Source organism: Castor canadensis, chromosome 19, assembly GCF_047511655.1.
Source record: "Castor canadensis chromosome 19, mCasCan1.hap1v2, whole genome shotgun sequence".
Lineage (NCBI taxonomy): Eukaryota > Metazoa > Chordata > Mammalia > Rodentia > Castoridae > Castor > Castor canadensis.
In genome coordinates this window covers 26,732,844-26,758,503 of record NC_133404.1, presented here as the reverse complement: position 1 = coordinate 26,758,503, position 25,660 = coordinate 26,732,844, and the positions used below count along the sequence as shown (strand labels likewise).

Below are 25,660 nucleotides of genomic sequence, written 5' to 3'. Positions count from 1 at the left end.
GAAGATTCTAGAACTGCCCTGAAGTGTGTGCAAACCTCTTGTGAATGTCTAATCATGCTCCCTTATGGGGGACTATGCCTCTTCCCATGGCTGGATGCCAAAGCTGAGTCCTAGTTACTAGGGTTTTCGTGACTGGCAGTACCAGGAAACCCATGCTGTAGTATTCACCTTGCCATTGCTCTACAGAAGAAGCTGCAGCCAATTGGAGGCAAAAGGAGATCCACAGTGTGACTATTATATATTTTAAGGCATCCAAATCAAAATGTCCTCTCTAAACTCCCCTGGAAGTCATATGGTCCACTTAGACTCTTTGACAGCCACACAAGAACATGCTGCATCTGGAAACTGCAGGGGTAGGGACAATGAAGAGACACAGAGTAGACACGAAGTGGGACAGAAGGAGGGAACACAATGGGGCATCTGCCAGGTGTGATCTCAGGCCACTGGCCATAGTAGATAGGGGGCAGAACTAGGTCTGAGTAGGAAGAGCCCTGAGGCCTCTGGAGGCAGATGGAATTATACGGTAACATGGTATAAGAGACTTATAGACCACAAATCTGAGAATTTGAAAATAAATTTTTTTCTAAAACTCATCTCATCTCGAGACCTTCTTTTCCACAGACTGCCTTGACCTGGGGTAGGAAGACTTGGTACTCCACAAAGGGACTGACGTGTGATTCTTCACCCCAGGTATCTTCAGAAGCCCTATGTTGTCCATCTCATTAAGACTCCCTATTCAGTTATACATTTTTTCCTATAATAATGTTATTTTTTTTAAGTTGTGCACAAATAGTAAACTATAAATGATAATGAAAATTCAATACATAAGAAATGTTTTATCTGAGATGAGGATATAGCTCAGTGGTAGATTGCTTGCCTAGCATGTGTAAGGCCTAGGGTTTGATCCCCAGAACCACAAAAAAAGTAATAAATTATTTTATCATCTACATGTGTAGTTTTCTAGATCTGTCTTCAACATACTCATATAAGCAAAGAAGTATAATAGAATGATCAGTAAGTGAATTTTAAGCACAAAATTACAATAAAGTTGTAATGCTATGGTTTGGTGATGGTTTGAGGGCAATCCCCAAGGGTCCATGAGCTGGAAGCTTGGTCCCCAGTGTACTGGTGCTGAGGTAGTGGAATGCGCAGGGTGAGGCCTGGAGGAAGGAGGGTCATGAGGGTACTGCCCACAGAAGTGACTGATGCTGGTCCCTCAGACTGGCTTAGTTTTGTGACAGCAGGCTTGATTTCTCCCACACACAGCTGTTTTTCTTTCTGTTTCTCTACCACATTGTGAAGTAACGAGGGAGGCCCTTGCTAAAATGCTGGTGCCATACTGTTTGGGCCCTCCAAACACTAGAATCATGAGCCAAATTAACATCTTTACATTATAAAGTATCCAGTTTTGTTACAGCTACACAAAACAGTCTAAGATAGGCATGTGGAACTGAAATGACACATTTCCTTCTGTTTAAATTTATGATGTACAATGTTAGTCATCAACTTCAATGTACAAGTGGGCACCCAGGACTCCTAGGTTAGCTGAGAGAGGACATGAGGCCACATGGGGGCTTATACCTTGTACATGAAGAGATAGGCTTAGAGCACAGTCAGCTGTTTCTGCAGTCCCCAGGGCTTTCCTGGTCTCCAGGGAAGCAGTCTCTGGTCAGGCTGGAAAGGATAGGAGAGGACCAGAGAGCCCAGGGAAGGTTAGCATGGTGGGGGGGGAGCTATGATGGGCCAGGTGTTAACTAGCCATGTCACTCAGCTGGGATGGAGATGTGGCCAGTGGCACAGGGCTACAGTCTACAAAGCCAGTCTCATTCCTCAGTCTCATTCTGACTCTGACAGAATGTGGGCATATGGGTTTTAATCGTGGGCACTCTAACACAAGAAAACCATGAAAAGCAGATCTAAAATACTGAATCACAGCTTTTGGGCCTGCCCTTAGGGGACACGGTTCTATCCACTGCAAAATGACCTCAGGAGCAACACTGAGCTATGACCTCTCAACACAGCTGCTCATAACTGAGAGTGTGTGAGGACAGGCAGAGCAAAGGAAGCTAACTGAGGTTCCCTGAGTGCTGACTCTGGGCGAGGCACCTCCATGGACCTTCCTACTTAGGCTAACTGTGCCATCACTAAGATTTTCAGTGTTCTTAGCAGGTGTCATGGTCCCAAGTTCTGTTCATCCAGTAACTCCTTCAGCCTCACTCAAGACTTATGGAAGGTACTCCCACCACTACTCACATTTTAGAGATGAGGAAACTGAGGCACAGAGAGCAGCTCCACTGTCCTTGTACACTTCACCGCACAGCTGGCATTACCAGTAGCTGAGCTCAGAGTCTCTGAATAGGAACCACTTCGGTGCATCCCCAACTCCATGAGCAGAATTCTTGGCCTCCGTCCTGGGACGAGAAACTCAGGAAGGAAACCTGCCTGCATCAAGGCCATGTGGAGGAGACATGGGCCTTGGCTCATGTTCTGCTGAGGTTCACTCAACCAATGACAATTGTGAAGTTCTGAGGGCCAGGAAAGGGGTCTTCTAAGAGGAATATCCAGTTGTCAGTGATTCTAAATGCACAAATAGAGAGAGGAGGAAAGGCCAGCACATGGCCATTTCCTTGGACACTCAGAGCCCAGAACTGTAAGGACACACTACCCCAAAACCATGCAGGGAGGCTGACTCAACAGGGACCACTTTCCCCAATGAAAACTGAAGTTCCATGAGGCCAATGACCTTTCCATGGCCACCCAGCTAGGGGTGATGAGCAGGCATTTGATCCCAGAACCACACAGAGGACAGAGACTAACATTTCACTTTGTTTGAAAGGCAAGCCTGCTGTGTCCAGTACCCTCCCCAGTTGCCCCAGTTGGCACCAGTGCGTAGAGTGCATACAGACTGGTTGTATTTTTAATCTGGAATGTCCCCCAAGGCCCATGTATTAAAGGATTGGTCCCCAGACTGTGATGCAAAAGAAGGTGGGGAGTCTTTAGGAGGTTGGGCCTAGTGGAAGGAGGTTAGGTCACTGTGATTGTGCTCCTGAAGGGCTATTGGGACCACCCCCTTCCTGTCTCTTTGCTTCCTGGTCACCATGAAGGGCACTGCTTTGCTTCACCATTCACTGCTCACCATGATGTTCTGCTTCACAATAGGCCCAAAGCAGTAGATCCAGTCAACCATGGACTGAAACCATGAGCCCAAATAAGATTTTACTCCTTAATTAAAAGCTTATTATTTCAGGTATTTTGTGATGGAAAATACTGGTGATGGAAAGCTGATTAACACTCTAATTCCCTAGACAGACCTCAGGCCCCTGGCTCCTGCCCCTTCTCATGGCTTATGTGTCACCCATACATAGGCTGCTCCAGGGCCCAGAATACTTGTCCTTTCAGAGGGAGGTAACAGCTCTGTGCCTCTGCATGAGGGGTTGACAATGACAGACACTGTGCTCAGATCACACCTATCGTAGAGGACTACAAGTTCCTTGGATGGGGTGTGGCCTGGGAACAGCTGCAGGACAGGGTTACCAGCTGGAGGGAAAGGGAGCAGGAAAAGAAAGGAGGGCAGTGCAGGGGTCTGGCCCCAAGCTGCCCAGGGAAAGACCACTCCAACCCCAGGTGGCTAGGACCTTCAAGTCCTGGAGAGAAGACTTCTTGACAGGGGCTTTTCTTTGCTTCAAACTGCTTCCACTTCATTCCCCAGTATACAGGTTAGAAGTGTGGCACTTATGTTAGACCAGATAACTCTGGTTTTCAAGTGGGGGGAAAAAAAAAAACAGAGGCAGCTCTGACATTTCTATCCGTATGTTCAAATGAAACCCAGTGACTTCCTCAGTGTTTATGCAGAATTAGAGACAAGATTTTTAACCATGTCTCACTCATCTCATATTCAATGCTTGCACCTGCAAAAATGGAGAAAGTACAGACCTGCCCTCAAAGAGCAAATCAAGGTTGCAAGGAGATAGCAGCAAAGCTCTGGCACAGCAAGAACTGACAAGAAGGAAGTAAGAGTTGGTGGGGAGGCTTCCAGAGTCTTGGAGCTGGGCCCTTTGGGTCTGCAGGGTCCATCCCATACCCTGGTAGCTACAGGTAGGCTGGGTTGGTATCACTCCAGGAAGCAGGGGAACAAGTGACACTCACCAGGCCAACCCCCTAAGCTTGGTCTGACAAGAAGCAGGCAGAAAGTACACCAGATGCAGGATTACTGCCAATAATCATCATTCATTTGCTTTTAAGAGTTGTGGGAAAGAAAATGAGGCAAGTAAAATTTTCAGAGGAAGCATTTTTAAGGTATTACAACATTCTGCAAGGGCAGTCTTCTTAAGATTCATTCTAATCCATATTTGTGTGCAACTTCTGAACTAACTATTTTCACAAGCTGATTTTTTTCTTCTTTATTCATTTATTCATATGTGCATACATTGTTTGGGCCATTTCTCCCACCTGCCCAACACCCTCTCCCCATCCTCCCCCACTTCCAGGCAGAACCTGTTCTGCCTTTTCTCCAATTTTGTTAAAGAGTAGACACAAGCAATAATAAGAAAGACATAGCATTTTTGCTAGTTGAGATAAGGATAGCTATACAGAGAGACTCCTAGCATTGCTTCCATGCACATGGAATTGATTCATCTCTACCAGACCTCTTCACTACTTCCTGGTCATCTTCCCATATTGACCTCTGTTGTTTTAAGGTTACTGTATTAGCTCCTCTTCTGTTTTCTTGGTAACAGTTTCCAAACATTCTAAAGATTCATTCTGGGGCAAAAGAGCATACACCAAACCACAGGGACTTACTCCATACAGAAAGAAGTCTGATAATCTTTAAAAAAAAACCCAGTTGGTTACAGGTGACTGAAAAGCAAACTGATAGAGCAGAGAGACCCAAGCATAGAGATTGGGAGAAGTTGGTGACTAGGCAGTTTAGCATAAGCAGAATGGCAGCCAATGAACGTTTTCTGTTAAGGTGATTTGGCTTCTCTTTGCAACCTTCTAAGTGTCTGGACTTTAAAATGTGACCCTTAGGTCATGGGGGAATCATATATTAACATTTTTCCCAAGTGTCTTGTAAAATATCTCAGCAGTAGAGCAGTATCTAGGGGGCTCGCAGTCCATCCTTCTGGTCAATAGTTAATAGCTAGTACTTAGTGAGGGCTGACCCTAGGTTCTACCTTGCACCCAATGCCTCATGCAGGGATTACTTTAGCCTTCTGATTTTTATAAGGACACTGAGAACTTGTGAACTGAAGTATTTGTGCAAGGTCACCGGGCTGGTGAGTGACAGAAAAGAGATGCATACTAGACGGTCTAATTTCAGAGTCCTCCTCTTGACCGTCTCAGTACATTCCCTTGTGTGGTGATCTCAGAATCACAGACAACGTGAAAAATGAGGGAATATTTGACAGTGAAGAAAGCCTAATGTCCCCATTAACTAATGGGTTACAAAGTCACACTTTAGCCACGAAGGGATGCCAAGACCACTTGATGAAAATTAGTCCTGGAAGAAAATGTTCACACAGAGACGCAAAGTTTATCCCACTACTCACTTTCTAGTCAAAGGAAATAGAAAAGGTGACATTATACAGGGAAGCTCTGGCAGAAACCACGTTATCTAAGAGAATGAACTCAACATCACAGTGAGAGGTCAAATGACAATGGTGTACCCACCAATGTGCTGTTAAGGTAAATATATGTTCTCCTAAATCTGGGGAGACCATCAGAAAAGTCTAGATTGTGAGGTGTTTTACAAAGTAGGTGGCTTGGATTCTTTAATATATCCAATGGGACTGGACATGGGGATTTGATCCCCAATACCACAAAAAAAGAAAGAAAAATACCAATATTAGGAAAGATACAAACAAAAGCAGGGCTTTGGCTTAGAATAAAAGAGATGCAACTAAACACATCAGCTGATACCTCACTGAATGCTAGACAGCGAAGAACACCTATGATGAATGTTTTCAGAACAACCAAGGGTATCTGACTGAGAACAACACGTAGGCTACTATTACTTCACCCCTGTTAAATTTCACAGTGACAATGGTGTTTTAGTCTTGCAGAAAGCAGCTATGCTCTTGGGCAATCTATGCCACTTACTTTCAAATATTTCTGACAAAAAATTGCACACATACATACATGCATACTCACAAATACATGTTTACAAATGTGTGTGTGTGTGTGTGTACAACATACAAATATGGACAAAGAATATATGAGCTTTCACTGTTCTGTTCTTTCAACTTTTCTGTAGCTTTGAAGTTTCTCATTAATAAAAAAGTAGGCATAAAGAGAATTGAACATGTTTGTTCCAAAACATTTGCCAAGGCAAAAGAATCACTGTTCTAGGGTATTAACTGGATAGAGATTGTATTTTTGGTCAAGCACTAAGAGAAAACATTAAAAATAAAGATAACTAGTGTGTTAAGATGATGAGATTAAGTTTAATTTATTCTTACTCTTACGGCACTTAGAAATTAATCACCGTTGCAACAGAGTTACAAAGTAAATCTTGCATTACTATAAAGCAACTCATTGTCAATTATTATAGTCATCTTCCTTTTAAAGGATAATGCTTATTATTCTAAACCTAAGTTCTAATGCAATTAGATCTTAATTTTCTCCATGGTCTTTGGTGACTGGATAACACTGTTCTTGGGGTTTAGACCTGATTTCCAGGTGCTCTGTGCCAGGAACTGCTCCCATCTCTGTGGTTTGAGATGCTGGCTGAGCCCAGCCCTCTTGAACTCTCACCAGGGGCTCCAAGCACAGGACTTACTTTTCAGACTCCTTGATTTTCTGGAGGTGAGTGTCAGTCAGACATCTGGGTCTGCACAGCACCGTGGTTGCTGGAAATGGCCCATTGATACTGCAGTGCAGGCGTGATAGCAAGGCCCCTGAGAGTTCTGCAAAAGGTAAAGGAACAAAACATTCACATTACGGGAACAGCTGAGAATTTAAAATTTCAATATGAATAATTGATTTTTCTTTGTATTTTAAAAATAGGGGCTGATGGAATGGCTCAAATGTTATGAGCAGAATTCCAAGATGGCGGCTAGAGGGAGGAAGCAGAAAGCGAGCCTCCTACAGTGAAATCTTGGAGAGACGCTGGAGACACACTTTGTAGGCATAATCACTGAGAAAAGGCATAACTTTGACCCCTCCACACCTCCAGCCGGCGCAGAGAATCTCCACCTCACGTTAAACGGAGAAACGAGGAGGGCCCCCGGGCCGCCAGTGGCTGGCACCCAGACGGCTTGGGAAGACACGGACCAGGTGAGCTTCGCGGTGGTACTCCCACAGACAAGCCTGGGCCAGAGCAGCATAGCCCCCTGGACAGACTGACCTCCATCCGGGGAAAAAAAAGAGAAACTGAGTAATAAGCAATAAGAACAGTAAAGACACGCTGGAAAGAGGGTGGGGCGCCCTGAGCGCTGAAGATTGGGGGAAGGGAACCCTTCCTGGGACTGTAAATAAACAAGCCGGGTGGGCCGGAGAGGCTCTGGCGGGAGCGGGGTGCGCACCCAGCAACCAGGAGCGGGAAAGCCTGGGAGAGTGGCAGAGGGAGAAAAACTCCACAGGAGAGGAGGGAAGACCCACTTCCCACATGAACTGTAAATAAACATGGCGGCCGGCAGGAGCAGCAGCACCGCCCAGTAAGCAGGAGCAGGAAAGCTTCTGAAAGCGGCAGTGGGAGGAAAAATGCACAGGAGAGGGGGGAAGACCCACCTCCCACATGAACTGTAAATAAACACGCAGGCCTGACAATGCAGGGACAGTGTCACCTTTCCCAGTGCTTGGAAAGGGGAAAGCCTGTAGCAGAGGCTCCCGCACAGGAGAACTCTGAGCAAACAAAGCCTGTGGGACCAGGTGAGTGCTAAGTTCACCCCAGAGATCTGCATAAATAACGCCGCCAGCTACAGCAGGCTGACAGCAGCAGGCAGGCAAGCCACAGTTGCAGATACCACTCTCAGAACTGTCTCCAGACTCTTTTTTTTTCTTTTTCTCCCTACCTTTGATGAGAGAACAACCGAATTACACCTGCAAGCTGAAAAACTTACTGAAACTGTATTGCATTTGAACTTGGGACACTTGGTGGGGCTTTTTGTGTGTGTGTGTGTGTGTGTGTGTGTGTGTGTAGTTTTGTTCTACTTTATGCATCCCCTTTGATGAGACAACTACAGAACAACATCTGAGGCACCATCTCCAGGACTGGAGACTGAGACAGACACCCAAATTATTAAGACTGAAACTGCATTGCATATAAACTTGGAAGTTTTTTGGTTTTTTTTTTTTTTTTTTTTTAGTTTTCTATTTTCCATTTTATTTTAATTCATTTTTATATATAGATATTTCTTTCATTTACTTATTTTTTATTTTTTTTATCTTTGATTTTCAATCCTCTCTCTGTATCTCTAATGTCTGTTCAGCTTACTGTCGATTAGTACACTAACATTCCCTGTTTATACCTTTGAAACTTTCTTATCTGAAACCTTGTTCTGCTTTCTCCCTCTTGTCTGTATATTTGTTTTCCCCTTTTCTTTAACTTCTTGCTTTCCATCTCAGCTCACCCTTCCATCCTAAATATTACCATTGTTATTATTACAAGCTAGAAAATACTTAATTGCACACAGTACAGAGACAGTAACAACACCAAAGACAATGACAGGAAGACAGAAAAAAAAGGGAAACCAGCTTCCCCACAGCAAAAAATCAGTACAGGAACCAGAGGGGAATGAAGAGAACAGAAACTCAGATCCAGACTCCAACAAAATGAAGATAAAATATGCCAAAGGACCCAATGAAGCCCACAAGAACAATTTAAAAGAAGACATACTACAAGTACTCAATGAGAATTTTATAGAGATGATACTGGATAGGGTCAACCAAAATGTACAGGAGACACTCAAGAAATTCCAAGACTACAAAAATAGAGAATTTGAAAAAGCAAAAGAAGAAATAAAGGAAACCATAGAAGCACTGTATAAACACCAAAGTGAAACAGAGAACACAATGAATAAACGGATAAATGAACTCAGAACAAAAATAGACAACATTAAAGAGGAAAACTGCCAGGATATGGAAAACCTCAGAAAAAAGAACAAAACAGAACTGCAAAACAAAATGGAAGGCCAATCCAGCAGAATACAACAAACAGAAGACAGAATCTCTTTTGAAGATGAAATGGTAATGAAAGGAAAAACCGAAGAACTATTAATTAAACAACTCAAGACCTGTGAAAAGAAAATGCAAGAACTCACCGACTCCATCAAAAGACCAAACTTGAGAATCATGGACATCGAAGAAGGAGAAGAGGTGCAAGCAAAGGGAATGTGTAATATATTCAACAAAATAATAAAGGAAAATTTCCCAAATCTAGAGAAAGATATTCCCATACAGATGCAAGAGGCCTCCAGGACACCAAACAGACCAGATCAAAATAGAACTACTCCACGACATATTATCATTAAAACAACAAGTTCAGAAACTAGGGAAAGAATATTGAAGGCTGTAAGAGAGAAAAAACAAGTAACATACAAAGGTAAACCCATCAAAATCACAGCAGACTTCTCAACAGAAACATTAAAAGCAAGAAGAGCGTGGGGTGAGATCTTCCGGGCATTGAATGAAAATAACTTCAACCCCAGGATACTCTACCCAGCAAAGCTATCATTCAAAATAGATGGAGCAATAAAAGTCTTCCATGATAAGCAGAAACTAAAACAATATGTGATCACAAAGACACCATTACAAAAGATTCTGCAAGGGATTCTGCACACAGAAAGTGACACCCAACTTAACCGTGAAAAGGCAGACAGCACCAAACCACAGGAAAAGAAAAAGCAAGACAGTAGAGAGTAACATCAAGTTAGGTACACACAATCAAACCTTCAAATAACTAAGACAACTAAATGGCAGGAATCACCACATACCTATCAGTACTAATGCTTAATGTTAACGGACTTAATTCACCCATCAAAAGACACCGTTTGACAAAATGGATTAAAAAAGAAGATCCAACAATTTGTTGCTTACAGGAGACTCATCTCACTGACAGAAATAAGCATATGCTTAGGATGAAAGGCTGGAAGAAGATTTACCAAGCCAATGGCCCCGGAAAATAGGCAGGACTAGCAATACTTATCTCTGACAAAGTAGACTTCAAACCTACATTGATCAAACGAGATAAAGAAGGACATTCCATACTAATAAAAGGGGAAATAGACCAAAAGGAAATAATCTGTATGCACCCAATGTCAACACACCCAATTTCATCAAACATACCCTGAAAGACCTAAAAGCATATATTAACGCCAACACAGTGGTTGTGGGAGACTTTAATACCCCATTATCATCAATAGATAGGTCATCCAAACAAAAAATCATAAAGAAATCCAAGATCTAAAATATACAACAGATCAAATGGACCTAGTAGATGTCTACAGAACATTTCATCCAACCTCTACGCAATATACATTCTTCTCAGCAGCCCATGGGACCTTCTCCAAAATAGATCATATCCTAGGGCACAAAGCAAGCCTCAGCAAATATAAGAAAATAGAAATAATACCGTGCATACTATCTGATCACAATGCAGTAAAAGTAGAACTCAACAACAAAAGTAAAGACAAAAAACATGCAAACAGCTGGAAACTAAATAACTCATTACTTAATGAAGAATGGATCATCGATGCAATAAAAGAGGAAATTAAAAAGTTCCTAGAAGTCAATGAAAATGAAAACACAACCTACTGGAACCTATGGGACACAGCTAAGGCAGTCTTGAGAGGAAAGTTTATAGCCATGAGTGCATATATTAAAAAGATTGAAAGATACCAAATCAATGACCTAATGATACATCTCAAACTCCTAGAAAAACAAGAACAAGCAAATCCCAAAACAAATAGGAGAGAAATAATAAAAATAAGCGCTGAAATCAAAGAAATAGAAACCAAAAAATCCATACAAAGAATTAATGAAACAAAAACTTGGTTCTTTGAAAAAATAAACAAGATCAATAGACCTCTGGCAAACCTGACTAAAATGAGGAGAGAAAAAACCCAAATTAGTAGAATCAGGAATGCAAAAGGGGAGATAACAACAAACACCATAGAAGTCCAGGAAATCATCAGAGACTACTTTGAGAACCTATATTCAAATAAATTTGAAAATCTAAAAGAAATGGACAGATTTCTAGATACATATGATCATCCAAAACTGAACCAAGAGGAAATTAATCACCTGAATAGACCTATAACACAAAATGAAATTGAAGCAGCAATCAAGAGTCTCCCCAAAAAGAAAAGTCCAGGACCTGATGGATTCTCTGCTGAATTCTATCAGACCTTTAAAGAAGAACTGATACCAACCCTCCTTAAACTGTTCCACGAAATAGAAAGCGAAGGAAAACTGCCAAACACATTTTATGAAGCCAGTATTACACTTATCCCAAAACCAGGCAAAGACACCTCCAAACAGGAGAACTATAGGCCAATCTCCTTAATGAACACTGATGCAAAAATCCTCAACAAAATAATGGCAAATCGAATTCAGCAACACATCAAAAAGATTATTCACCACGACCAAGTGGGCTTCATCCCAGGGATGCAGGGGTGGTTCAACATACGAAAATCAATAAACATAATAAACCACATTAACAGAAGCAAAGACAAAAACCACTTGATCATCTCAATAGATGCAGAAAAAGCCTTTGATAAGATCCAACATCATTTCATGATAAAAGCTCTAAGAAAACTAGGAATAGAAGGAAAGTACCTCAACATTATAAAAGCTATATATGACAAACCTACAGCCAGCATTATACTTAATGGAGAAAAACTGAAACCATTCCCTCTAAATTCAGGAACCAGACAAAGATGCCCACTATCTCCACTCCTATTCAACATAGTACTGGAATTCCTAGCCAGAGCAATTAGGCAAGAAGAAGGAATAAAAGGGATATAAATAGGTAAAGAAACTGTCAAAATATCCCTATTTGCAGATGACATAATCCTGTACCTTAAAGACCCAAAAAACTCTACTCAGAAGCTTCTAGACATCATCAATAACTATAGCAGGGTAGCAGGATATAAAATCAACATAGAAAAATCATTAGCATTTCTATACACTAACAATGAGCAAACGGAAAAAGAATGTATGAAAACAATTCCATTTACAATAGCCTCAAAAAAAAAATCAAATACCTAGGTGTAAACCTAACAAAAGATGTGAATGACCTCTACAAGGAAAACTATACACTTCTGAAGAAAGAGATTGAGGAAGACTATAGAAAGTGGAGAGATCTCCCATGCTCATGGATTGGTAGAATCAACATAGTAAAAATGTCGATACTCCCCAAAGTAATCTACATGTTTAAAGCAATTCCCATCAAAATTCCAATGACATTCATTAAAGAGATTGAAAAATCTACTCTTAAATTTATATGGAAACACAAGAGGCCACGAATAGCCAAGGCAATACTCAGTCAAAAGAACAATGCAGGAGGTATCACAATACCTGACTTCAAACTATATTACAAAGCAATAACAATAAAAACAGCATGGTACTGGCACAAAAACAGACATGAAGACCAGTGGAACAGAACAGAGGACCCAGATATGAAGCCACACAACTATAACCAACTTGTCTTTGACAAAGGAGCTAAAAATATACAATGGAGAAAAAGCAGCCTCTTCAACAAAAACTGCTGGGAAAACTGGTTAGCACTCTGCAAAAAACTGAAACTAGATCCATGTATATCACCCTATACCAAGATTAACTCAAAATGGATCAAGGATCTTAATATCAGACCACAAACTCTTAAGTTGATACAGGAAAGAGTAAGAAATACTCTGGAGTTAGTAGGTATAGGTTAAGAACTTTCTCAATGAAACCCCAGCAGCACAGCATCTAAGAGATAGCATAGATAAATGGGACCTCATAAAACTAAAAAGCTTCTGTTCATCAAAAGAAATGGTCTCTAAACTGAAGAGAACACCCACAGAGTGGGAGAAAATATTTGCCAACTATACATCAGACAAAGGACTGATAACCAGAATATATAGCGAACTTAAAAAAGTAAATTCTCCCAAAACTAATGAACCAATAAAGAAATGGGCAAGTGAACTAAACAGAACTTTCTCAAAAGAGGAAATTAAATGGCCAGAAAACACATGAAAAAATGCTCACCATCTCTAGCAATAAAGGAAATGCAAATTAAAACCACACTAAGATTCCACCTCACCCCTGTTAGAATAGCCATCATCAGCAACACCACCAACAACAGGTGTTGGCGAGGATGCAGGGAAAAAGGAACCCTCTTCCACTGCTGGTGGGAATGTAAACTAGTACAATCACTCTGGAAAAAAATTTGGAGGGTACTTAAAAATCTAAACATTGATCTACCATATGATCCAGCAATACCACTCTTGGGGATATACCCAAAAGACTGTGACACAGCTTACTCCAGAGGCACTATTTTTATAGTTTATTGTGGCACTATTCACAATAGCCAAGTTATGGAAACAGCCAAGATGCCCCAGCACTGACGAATGGATTAAGAAAATGTGGTATCTATACACAATGGGATTTTAAGCAGCCATGAAGAAGAACGAAATGTTATCATTTGCTTGTAAATGGATGGAATTGGAGAACATCATTCTGAGTGAGGTTAGCGTGGCCCAAAAGACCAAAAATTGTATGTTCTCCCTCATATGTGGACATTAGATCAAGGGCAAACACAACAATGGGATTAGACTATGAGCACATGATAAAAGCGAGAGCACACAAGGGAGGGGTGAGGATAGGTAAGACACCTAAAAAACTAGCTAGCATTTGTTGCTCTTAACGCAGAGAAACTAAAGCTGATACCTTAAAAGCAACTGAGGCCAATAGGAAAAGGGGAACAGGTACTAGAGAAAAGGTTAGATCAAAAAGAATTAACCTAGAAGGTAACACACACGCACAGGAAATCAATGTGAGTCAAATCCCCGTATAGCTATCCTTATCTCAACCAGCAAAAACCCTTGTCCCTTCCTATTATTGCTTATACTCTCTCTACAACAAAATTAGAAATAAGGGCAAAATAGTTTCTGCTGGGTATTGAGGGGGGGAGTGGGAGGGGGCGGAGTGGGTGGTAAGGGAGGGGGTGGGGGCAGGGGGGAGAAATGACCCAAGCATTGTATGCACATATGAATAATAAAAGAAAAAGGAAAAAAAAAGAAGGAGAAGAGGACCTTTTAAATTTATCATGAAGGCTAGGAAAGTCAAGACAACTACTGATAGCTGTTAGCTTAAACAGGAACAAGTTTGATATAGCCATGGAAAAACCATTACTTGGGGATAGCCACTTGCCAGGCCTTTTGTTTGGTTTGATAAGGAGCTCTAAAGGATCCAACTCAAAGAAATGAGACAGTGAAGTGGGTTCTTCTCAGGTCTGGATAGCACTAATGCTAGGCTTTACAGTTTTTAAATAAGTGCAAAAGACTGATTATATCTAGGTGTTTGTTTCTTTTATTTTAGTTAGGATATATTTGTTGTACAGGGGGAATCATTGTGACAATTCCGAATAGGCTTGTTTCTGTTTCTTTAAATCTTGCTTGAAATAGTGTAATTTAACTTACACTCATCCAGATACAACTGGATGATCCTGGATTCTCTGTGATCTTTATACTCAGTTGTAACAATAAAGGTTTCCATACATGTGCCAAAAAAAAAAAAATGTTAAGAGCACCTGCCTAGCAAGCATGAGGCCTTGAGTTCAAACCCCAGTACCACCAAAAAACAAAAGAAACTCCTCAAAAATTAAATGTGAATCTTTCAAATTTAAAAAGAATTTCAAATATTCAACATGCATGTGAAAAGATCTGGATGGTGACTCCCTCCCCACATACCATGCCACCCTTTAATTTTTAAGTGAATGCTGGCATCATTTTTAAAAGCCTACTCTGTCTAGACTTAAGACGAGTGTCAATGGGCTGGAACACTAAAATGCTGCCATTCCAGGGGGAGAGGTCCTTGCTGCCCACTGGGGTTCAGGAAGCCAATCCCAACTTCCTAAGATTCTGAGTAGCTCTGGTCCATGTTCCATGGGGAATTTCCTAGTCAGTTGGCTGTTCACAATCTGCTCTGTGGAGTTTCAAGGAGTGGCCAGGAGGATCCTAGTGGTTAGAATGGTGACCACTCCAGTCCCACAGTGTGCTCCTTGCTCTGTAGTACAGATTATCATCAGCCTCCTGGTCTTGAAATCCACTTGTAGCCTGCTCATATGCAAGGCAGGGTCTTCCAACAGACACCAGAACCCCGTGACTGCCTAAAAGCTAAGTGAGGGGAAGGAGTTCTGGATGACCAAGCACCCTCTACTCAGACTTCACCACGTGGGCACTGGAATCTGGTTTTCCCAAGAGGTAACACTAGTAATCACTAGGGAAATACAAATCAAAACAATAATGAAATGCCATGTCACCCCCATTAGGATAGTTTATTATTATTGTAGGACACACACACACACACACACACACACACACACACACACACACAGAGCAGGAAATGACTAGGGTTGGCAAGGCTGTAGGGAAACTATAACCTTGTGTGCATTCCTGGCAGGGTACAGCTGCTATGGAAAATGGGGGTTGTTTTGTGGTTCCAAAAAATTTAAACATTTAATATCTATGTGAGAGATTAACCAAACAATCCATCTTCTGGGTACATACCTAAAAGAATTAAAATCAAGGGTTCAACAAATATTTGTAAAACCATGCTCATAACTGAATTATTTACAACAGCCAGTTATTTACATTAGGCAATAGGTGGAAACAACACAACTTTCCATTGGTGGATGAATGAATAAACAAAATGTGGTCTATACCTGCAGCGGAATATTATTCAGCCTTACGAAGGAAGAAGTTTCTGGCACACAATGCACCTCAAAGACAGTTTATCAAGTGAAAAAGCAAGTCATAAAAGGACAAATATGTGTGATTCTACTTGCACGAGATACCTAGATTAACACACGAGGCACTTAAATTCAGAGGCAGAAAAGAGAATGGTGATTGCTGGGGCCCATGACAGCCATAGAGGGAGACAGTGTTTCATGTGTACAGTGTTTTGGTTTGGGAAAATGGAAAGGTTCTACAGACGGACAGAGGCAATGTCTGAACTACAATGAAAATGTACTTGATGCCACGGAGCTATGCACTTAAAAAATAAAGTGGCACCTAGTGTTACATGTATGTCATCACAACAGCACATCTGAAACGGACAAACAAAAACCCAGAAGAATGCAAGTCAGACTAAAGAATTTCCATGGGACATATACCATTCAAGGAAAAATGCATCCAATGACATGGAATAATGCAGACACCGACCTAGGATTTAATGGGGAACCAAATGTTTTTTAAGAGAAATGCATTTTCAGGCATTCACAGGATCGGAAAATTCCTTATCCATACTACTGAAAAAAATTCAGAGAAAATTCACAAATAAAAGAAAAAGAATTGATCCACCCCCCAGCACTGCAAAAACAAAACAAATCAAAGGAAATAAAATCTAACATGAGAAGGGGAGATAAAAGCAGCAATGATGACCTTAAAAAACGTCAGAATAGTGCTTATTTGGATTATTAATCAAGTGATTATTTTTACAAACTAAAAAATAACAGGATAAACTGAGTTACATTAGTGTAATGTCAAAATATGGAAAATTAATGGTAATATTAATCTCCTATGAGATAAAATTTAATATGTGAATCTAATTTAATCTTATTCATCTTATCATTAAAAGAGGAAAATCACATGATCATTTCAAAAGACTTGCTTTGATAGTTTAACATCACAGTATATTGTTTATCATATTAAAGTACAAATAGAAATTCTTTAACCTATATAAGATCTTTGAATAAAATTATAACATATGTTATACTGAACAGTGAAGTGTTCAGTAGTATTGAGAACATTTCCTTTAAGATCAAGAACAAGACAAGGGGTTCACTATTGCCTCTTGGGCTCTCTGCAGGTCACGGCCAGTGCAAAAAGGCACTGTAAGTAAGTTGATTAATTAACAAATACAGAAGGTATAAGAAGGTAAATGGAGGAAAAACCTGTCATTATTTGTGGGTAGTATGATTTAATCATAGAAAATAATCCTACATGTGAATTATTAAAATTTGCAAGAATCTTATAAATAAAATATATAAAGTCATACTAGAAAGACACAGAAAAATCAAACAAAAATGCCATTTACCATAGTATCAATATAAAGTCTGTAGGAAGCAGTCTGCAAAAAACTGAAACTAGATCCATGTATATCACCCTATACCAAGATTAACTCAAAATGGATCAAGGATCTTAATATCAGACCCCAAACTCTTAAGTTGATACAAGAAAGAGTAGGAAATACTCTGGAGTTAGTAGGTATAGGTAAGAACTTTCTCAATGAAACCCCAGCAGCACAGCAACTAAGAGATAGCATAGATAAATGGGACCTCATAAAACTAAAAAGCTTCTGTTCATCAAAAGAAATGGTCTCTAAACTGAAGAGAACACCCACAGAGTGGGAGAAAATATTTGCCAACTATACATCAGACAAAGGACTGATAACCAGAATATACAGGGAACTTAAAAAACTAAATTCTCCCCAAACTAATGAACCAATAAGGAAATGGGCATGTGAACTAAACAGAACTTTCTCAAAAGAAGAAATTCAAATGGCCAGAAAACACATGAAAAAATGCTCACCATCTCTAGAAATAAAGGAAATGCAAATTAAAACCACGCTAAGATTCCACCTCACCCCTGTTAGAATAGCCATCATCAGCAACACCACCAACAACAGGTGTTGGCGAGGATGAGGGGAAAAAGGAACCCTCTTACACTGTTGGTGGGAATGTAGACTAGTACAACCACTCTGGAAAAATATTTGGAGGCTACTTAAAAAGCTGGACATCGATCTACCATTTGATCCAGCAATACCACTCTTGGGGATATACCCAAAAGACTGTTACTCCAGAGGCACCTGCACATCCATGTTTATTGCGGCACTATTCACAATAGCCAAGTTATGGAAACAGCCAAGATGCCCCAGCACTGACGAATGGATTAAGAAAATGTGGTATCTATACACAATGGAATTTTATGCAGCCATGAAGAAGAACGAAATGTTATCATTCGCTGGTAAATGGATGGAATTGGAGAACATCATTCTGAGTGAGGTTAGCCTGGCTCAAAAAACCAAAAATCGTATGTTCTCCCTCATATGTGGACATTAGATCAAGGGCAAACACAACAAGGGGATTGGACTATGAGCACATGATAAAAGCGAGAGCACACAAGGGAGGGGTGAGGATAGGTAAGACACCTAAAAAACTAGCTAGCATTTGTTGCTCTTAACGCAGAGAAACTAAAGCAGATACCTTAAAGCAACTGAGGCCAATAGGAAAAGGGGAACAGGTACTAGAGAAAAGGTTAGATCAAAAAGAATTAACCTAGAAGGTAACACCCACGCACAGGAAATCAATGTGAGTCAATGCCCTGTATAGCTATCCTTATCTCAACCAGCAAAAACCCTTGTTCCTTCCTATTATTGCTTATACTCTCTCTACAACAAAATTAGAAATAAGGGCAAAATAGTTTCTGCTGGGTATTGGGGAGGGGAGTGGGAGGGGGCGGAGTGGGTGGTAAGGGAGGGGGTGGGGGCAGGGGGGAGAAATGAACCAAGCCTTGTATGCACATATGAATAATAAAAGAAAAATGAAAAAATAAATAAATAAATAAATAAAGTCTGTAGGAATAGTCAACACAAATCTTATGAAAATAATTATAAAAGTTTATTAAAATATACTGGATAGGTGGAGAGATAAATTATTTTTATTATACTTCTATAAATACAATATAATTGCATTCAACATCTTAAGAGGGCAATATGCATATGTGTGTACACTGCATGTGTAACTTCATAAATTAATTTTAAAACTTATTTGGGAGCAGAAAGTTCAATGTGTATCTGAAGATAAAGAACAAAGTTGAGGGGCAGGCCTTATCAGATAAAAAGACTCAATGTTACAATGACTGTAGTTGAGACACTGTCATTGGTTTAGGAAAATAGAAGAGAGGAATAGAACAGGAAACCTAACAAAGGACCATCTATACATTGGGCATTTGATTTGATCACAGATGATCTGAGGGATCAGTTAGGTAAGAAAAGGCTCTGCAATACACAGTGCTAAGACAAGTGACTAGGCATATAGAAATAAGCAAAGTGGATCTTCACTTCAAACCATTAACCCAAGTATGTTCCAACCTTGAAGTTAAGCTACACAAATTTTAGAACACAACATAGGAAATACTTTATATCTCTGACGTAACGAAAAATTTCTTAAATAAAAAAAAATAAGAACCTGCCATAAAGGAGAAGATTGATAGATATTCTCATGAAAAAACACTATAAAGAAAATGAGTAGACAAGCCATATCCTGGGAGAAAACATTTACAAAACACAACTTATTAAGAAACAGTACCCAAAATATTTAAAGAATTTAGAAAAAGGGCCAAAGAAATAGAGATTTTGCAGAAGTAGAAGAAAAAATTAAAAAATCTAACAGTCTCCCTTTTAATCATAGAAACATAAATTAATACCACAGAGAAAATATTCTATACCTCTTAGATTGGCAAACATAAATAAGTTGCCAGTGGAGACTGGGCTCAGAAACATATGGTTTAAGGCCTGTGTTGTCAGGCCAGTTAAGTGTGCCCCCCCTACCCTCACTCCATCCTACTACTTAATATTTTCTTCCTGGAGGATTTTCAAATCTCCCTTCTCTCCCGACTCAAGACACAGCTCAAATGCTGTGTTTCCACAAGGCTTCAATAAAACCCAGGGGACCTTCCTTTTCACTTTCCAGGGTACCAGTGCTCCATGGGCACTCAACCTGCCTCTTGAAAGAATGGAGGGTGCTCTGACCTTCACAATCTGCACATCTGTGTGGGGACAGGCATTTATACAGGAGTGGGTTTATTTCTTACTTGTGCTAAGTGCTTTAAGAGAAAAGTGGATGTCTTGGAAATGGGCTTTAATTCATACACTGACCCATCAGTTGTGACTGGTTCAGGGAGGCCCACGAGCCTCATTTAGACCAGGTGTTCCCTGCCTCAGACCTCCTGCTATACAGTTTGGTTTCCGGTTCTCAAATGGAATCAAATCTTAAAATGTGTTCTGGCTAAATTTTCAGGAAATCTAAATTCAGAAAAAGCATAACAACTTCTAGAAATAAATAGATTTTCTTTGTACCATAAGATATAGTAAGTCCAGAATACATCCGGAACGAATTATGTAAAGATCCGGAAGGCTGTGGTACTTCTCAAAATCAAAGTTCCTTTAGAGGGAAATGTAAAAAAAAAAAAAAAAATTGCCACTTATTTAAAAACAAGCCTGGCTCAGGAACAAATGAGAGGGTGGGGAAAGGCTATCAGCCAACCTTAAGGAGGGATGAAAGACTTGCACATACCTTAATCCTAGGGAGAACTGGGGTAGTCCTTTAAAATAGCCTTTTTAGATCTTTATTCTGGATCTGACAGGCAAGTTTGGCTGGATGGGGTGGGATAGGGTCACGTCCTACAGATGCTGCCCATCGGGGGTTGGGGATGCCCCTTGTGATATTCCAGTGGTGGCAGTGGGCCCAGGGAATTTTACCGAGATGACAAACACACAGAGCCTTTGGGAAGCTCCAGTGAGAGCAGACATTCAGGTCCTTAATGCTGACATTAAGGTCTCCTCCCCACCTGCCCCTCATTCTACCACATGACCAGCCACGTCTGCATGGTACATAATCCTGAGAGACAGACATTTTCAACTCTGATCCACTCATTTGTCCATTACCACAAGACTTGGATTGTTCCCTGGTCCCAGTAAAGAATGAAAGCGACAGCACTCTGAAAATGCTTTGAGGACCTCAACAGACTTACTGTTAAGCCCCCCAAAAGAAGCCTATAGGTGAGTGCTCCCAGGTCTACCAGATGGGCAGCCGCCACCCAGGAGTGGCCAAGTGATTTCAGGATGAAGCTCAAGGGATAGTAGGGCACTGCCCTACTGAGCACACAGAGCCAGTGGGGTGGGAGACAAAGGCAGCAAGCATGGAGCAAACCAATACAACAGTCACAGGCACCCTGCCTGGTCTCCCTTGGATGGGGATCTCCCAGACCCTGGGCTTTCTGCTTTCCTCTTCCTCCTCTCACTACTACCCAGACTTTGCTGTATTTTTCCAATTGGGTCCCCTGCTATCTATCCAAATACCCCTCCACCCTTCGTAAGTCAAAGTGCTCTCATCTACAATGTACAACAGCACTCTTGAACTTAGGTTAGATAAGAGTTAGATCTGAAATTCTGTATCCTTTGACCAATTTCTCCCAAGTATCTAATCCTAGGTAACCTTCATGCTACTTTCTGCCTCTGTAAATTTACCTTTTTTTCAATTCCACATATGACTGAGATCTTATGGATTTGCCTTTCTGTGCTTGGCTTATTTTACTTAACATAGTGCCTTCTAGGTTCAGATACATTGTTGCAAATAATAGAATTCCTTCTTTTTCAAGGCTGAGTATTATGCCATTGGATATATATATCAGAATTTCTTTCTTCATTCATGTACTGATGGACACTTACATTGATTCCCAGTGTTGGCTACTGTGAATAGTTGGGACTGCAGATGTTTCTGTGACAAACTGATTTCATGTCCTCTGGCTTATATCCCAGCAGTTGAACTGCTGGATTATATGGTAGTTTTATTTTTAACTATTTCAAAAACCTCTGTACTCTTTTTTTCCATAATGGCTAAACTACTTTACATTCCCACAAACAGTGTGCAAGGATTTCCTTTCCTACACACCCTCTCTAATGCTTGTTATCTTCTGTCTTTATTATAATAGCCATCCAAACAGGTGTGAGGAAGTAACTCAATGTGGTCAACCAGCAAACTTTTAAAGAGCTCTCACTTTGCCAGGACTTGTGGGCAGCAGGGCAGAAATAAAGTAGACTGGGTTTGCCCTCAAGTATCCTGTGGTGTGAAAGAGGGGACCGCTGCCATACCACATGTTCCACACTGACCATGGTGTGTCTGCAGAGAGCTCCCCGAGTACAGAGGAAGCCACAATTCCCTTGTTGTTTGCGTCTGTGGATAGGAGGCTTTTCAGAGAAAGGCAGGAATTGGTGGCATGTCAAATGCTAAATCAGAATTCCCCAAATCAAGGAGAAGCCATCGGAGGGATCTGGTAAAAAGCTATTGTAGGCATCTGCAGACACCTACTGAGAGTCTATGTCATACCATGGCCTGGGCTAGGCAAGTTTTACAATTTGCTCAGGTGACTCTCAGAACCTCAGCTAAGGAAAGGGAACTTCGGGGGTGGTTCACAGTCCTGCCCTTCCACCACTACAAGGAGGAGAAATTGCCACAGAGGGAGGTTTGCATTAAGTACAAACACACTTGGTGGGACAGTGGTGGTCTGCACATGTAGGGTTACCAGACATGGACTGGGGAAGGACTCTATGTGGCTTTAGTGTAGATTCTGCAAGGTGTGGGGAGGGGGTAAACGGACAGCGAGAGGCTGGGGATAGACAGCCAAGATAGGCATGCCACACAGCACCTGACAGAACAATGTCTCTGTAGAGAAGGGACGGATGGACACTGTGAGACCAGAAGTGCACACACTAGCTCTGCTAGGAGTCTGGCCAGTCTGGGTTTATCAGGGTGGGATGTAAATCTGTGGAGATATCTGTAGGGACTAAAGAAAGAGGCAGCTGGCAGCTCTCATCTGCTTCCCTCTGGTCTGAAATCCTCACACCCTTCTTAAGAATGGGCAGATCCCGAGCCTCATTGCCTTTCCTTACCTGTACATCTCTGTGCTCAACTCTCGTCTCTTCTTTGGCCACTCCTTCATGTGGTGATAGTAAATAGCTCCTATTTGCTACCTCAGAAGCCTGTCTGCACCCCTCATTGGCACATTTCATACCTGTCTTTCCATCTGGGGATGGGAGCTAGTGTCTGTGGAAAGAGTTACCAGGCTCCCAAGAGAAGACCTCAAAGGGCTGTGTACCTGAGTGCTTGGAGGGGTACACACTGTTGAGAGGTTCCACCCAACAGCTGCTGGTCCTGGGAGCACCTGCCACCCAGGTGACACTAGGGACACAGAGCGGGGAGATCCTAGAAGTAACAACCTCTATAAATCAGAAGGGGTTGGTCTCTGACTTGGAGGGCCTGAGGCCTGGTGGCTGCCTCCCTTAATAGCAAACACAGAAAGGGGAACAAGAAAGAGGAACAGGAAGCCCAGACAGTAACTCAGCAAAAAGGGCCTTCAGACCTAGGCAGCAAGATCTGGGACATACTAATGCTCCATTCCCCATTATGGGAGTTTTCAGGAGGGGCAGTGCTTACTTCTTCCTTGAGAAACTAATTCCTAAAATCCTGCTTAATTTTCCCAACCCCTGCCAACTTCACTCCTCAGTCCCAGGACGGATGATTCTGTTTGCCTTTAGCATCTACTTGCCTTCAAATTCCTGAGCACAATCAACACTGCCTTTGACCTTCACTACCTCTGGGTCCCAATGGAGGGTCCAGGTGAGTCCAGGATTTCACCATGGACTCTTTCTCTTTGCCCTGCTTCTTCCCAAGGTGGCTCCTTCTCACTTCAATGCTACCACCTCCTTAGAGAGGACTTCCCTGATCCTTTTTGTAAAGAATGTTCCCCAATCCCTATCATCAATCACTCATCTTTATCTTTTGTGGGTAATTTGCAATTACACTATTATCTCTTTATTCTCATGTGCCCTGGTGGCCACTGCTAGTCTGGAATCCCACTACGCTTTGACCAAGGTCTTTCTGAAGATGTGCCTCCACAGGGTCTCAAAGATCCATGGCCTGTGCAGTTGGGGTCTTGGAAGCCACAGAAGACCAGTTTGAAAAGAAATAGATTTAGAGCTGCTTGGGACTCAGTAGGTGAAACTGAGAGTCACACATTTGACCTTGACTAAGAAGATGACTTTTTATTGAGTGTATCAGCCACATTCAATATGCTTACAACTTTCACAGCAATCCCTTGTAACAAGGGCTAGATAACATATCTGCTATATAGATCACCTGTCCTAGACTCAGGAGTTAGGCAACCTGCCTGAGGTCAGAGAGCAAGTAAATCAATCACCTAGAATCTGAACAGAAAAACTAATACTCCTGCTTTGACATGGTACCACTTCTCAAAATGTCCTGAGATGGAAACAATGCTTTTTCCAGTTGGGGCTTCTCAGCACTGTGTATTTTTGTGAACCCTTCAGCTGGAGAACCACTGAGCTACAGGCTACCAGCTACAGGTTACCAAGAGCTTGGGCACTGCCTCCACCAATATTCTATCCTCTGTCTTCTTATGCACACTCAGGATATCATTTGTTCTTATTCTCAAGAGAACTGCCATCCATGGTTATTCCATTGCTCCCCAATATCGGCAAGTTCCTCTTCTCTGCCACTTATTTCTCCTACCACATTTCAAACATGCCCAGTGGTCCTCTTCTTACAAAGTCATATTTTGATTGACCTACTTACCATAGAGATAATGCCCTTCTCCTTTCTCCCATTTGTGTTACCCTGGAAATTCATGTGTCATTTTTGATCAAGTCTCCTTTTTAAAAATAGGATGGTGACAAGTAGTTAACAAGACAATGTTACTAGAGGGGATGTGCCATGAAGGTTAATTCCATTAGACTTGGAATTGCTCTAAATTATTTTACTGAAGTAAGAGCTGTACCAGTACAAATTAGAAAACAGTGATTGATGCTGATATTACCCATGGATCCAAGATGAGTTTCAGGGTGGGCTATGCCAGTTTATCAGCATTGTCTATTTATGGCTATGAGACTGATGGCTTGTACCTGGCTTTGGAGGGTGGTGTCTTATGTTAGAGCTGATCTTGTGGCAACAATGTACCTATGTGACCAAAAGAGGTCTAAGAAGCTCCAGCTGAGACATTTGGGCTACTTGGATTTGAGGCATTACATGAACAAAGAGGGGTGTGTGTGTGTGTGTGTGTGTGTGTGTGTGTGTGTGTGTGTGTGAGAGAGAGAGAGAGAGAGAGAGAGAGAGATCACATCACAAAATATATCATATGGGGTACACCTCACAGAGGAGAGCACTGGAGAAAGCTTAGGTCAGCTCAGCCTCTCCACAGCCCCTGATGTTAGGCAGCTTTGGCTGTAATACAGGTCCTTATCTTCAAGCTTGTCGATATATCATCTCCTTTCTCAGCAATAAGCTGTAGACTTTTGGCATTGTGGTTTAGAGACCGTGAGTCTTCTTTGGCAATAGATCCTGTCTGAATTACCAATGTTAGTATAAGCTATATTACAGTTATTTTTTCCTTCTCTGTCTTTATTGTTGCACTTCTATTGTTCATTTCTCTCTTCATCACTTATTCCATTCTATGTACTCACTTGTCTTTTACCCAAATCTGGATCCTGTCCTAACCACCTGACCAAACCCTCAGTCACAAATGACCACTTTCTGACCAAACCACTGACCTTTCAGCTCTTAATTAACATGTTGGGGCCATGGGGCATGGGGGCTATCCAAAATCTCAAATTATTCTTTTCTTTTTTTGGTGGTGTTAGAGATGGGAGACAAGAACCTCATGCC

The 25,660-nt window shown here is 41.4% G+C and overlaps 1 protein-coding gene across 4 annotated transcripts in view; it reads right to left on the bottom strand.

The window, feature by feature from the left end:
- The window catches only part of Otud7a (OTU deubiquitinase 7A), a 339,117-nt gene that overhangs the window by 157,540 nt on the left and 155,917 nt on the right, over positions 1-25,660 (bottom strand). For all 4 annotated transcript variants that reach the window (XM_074061818.1, XM_074061817.1, XM_074061816.1 and 1 more), the window contains one exon: positions 6,779-6,905. The gene's annotated coding sequence lies outside the window, so the exon portion shown is untranslated. The remainder of the gene's footprint in view (positions 1-6,778; positions 6,906-25,660) is intronic.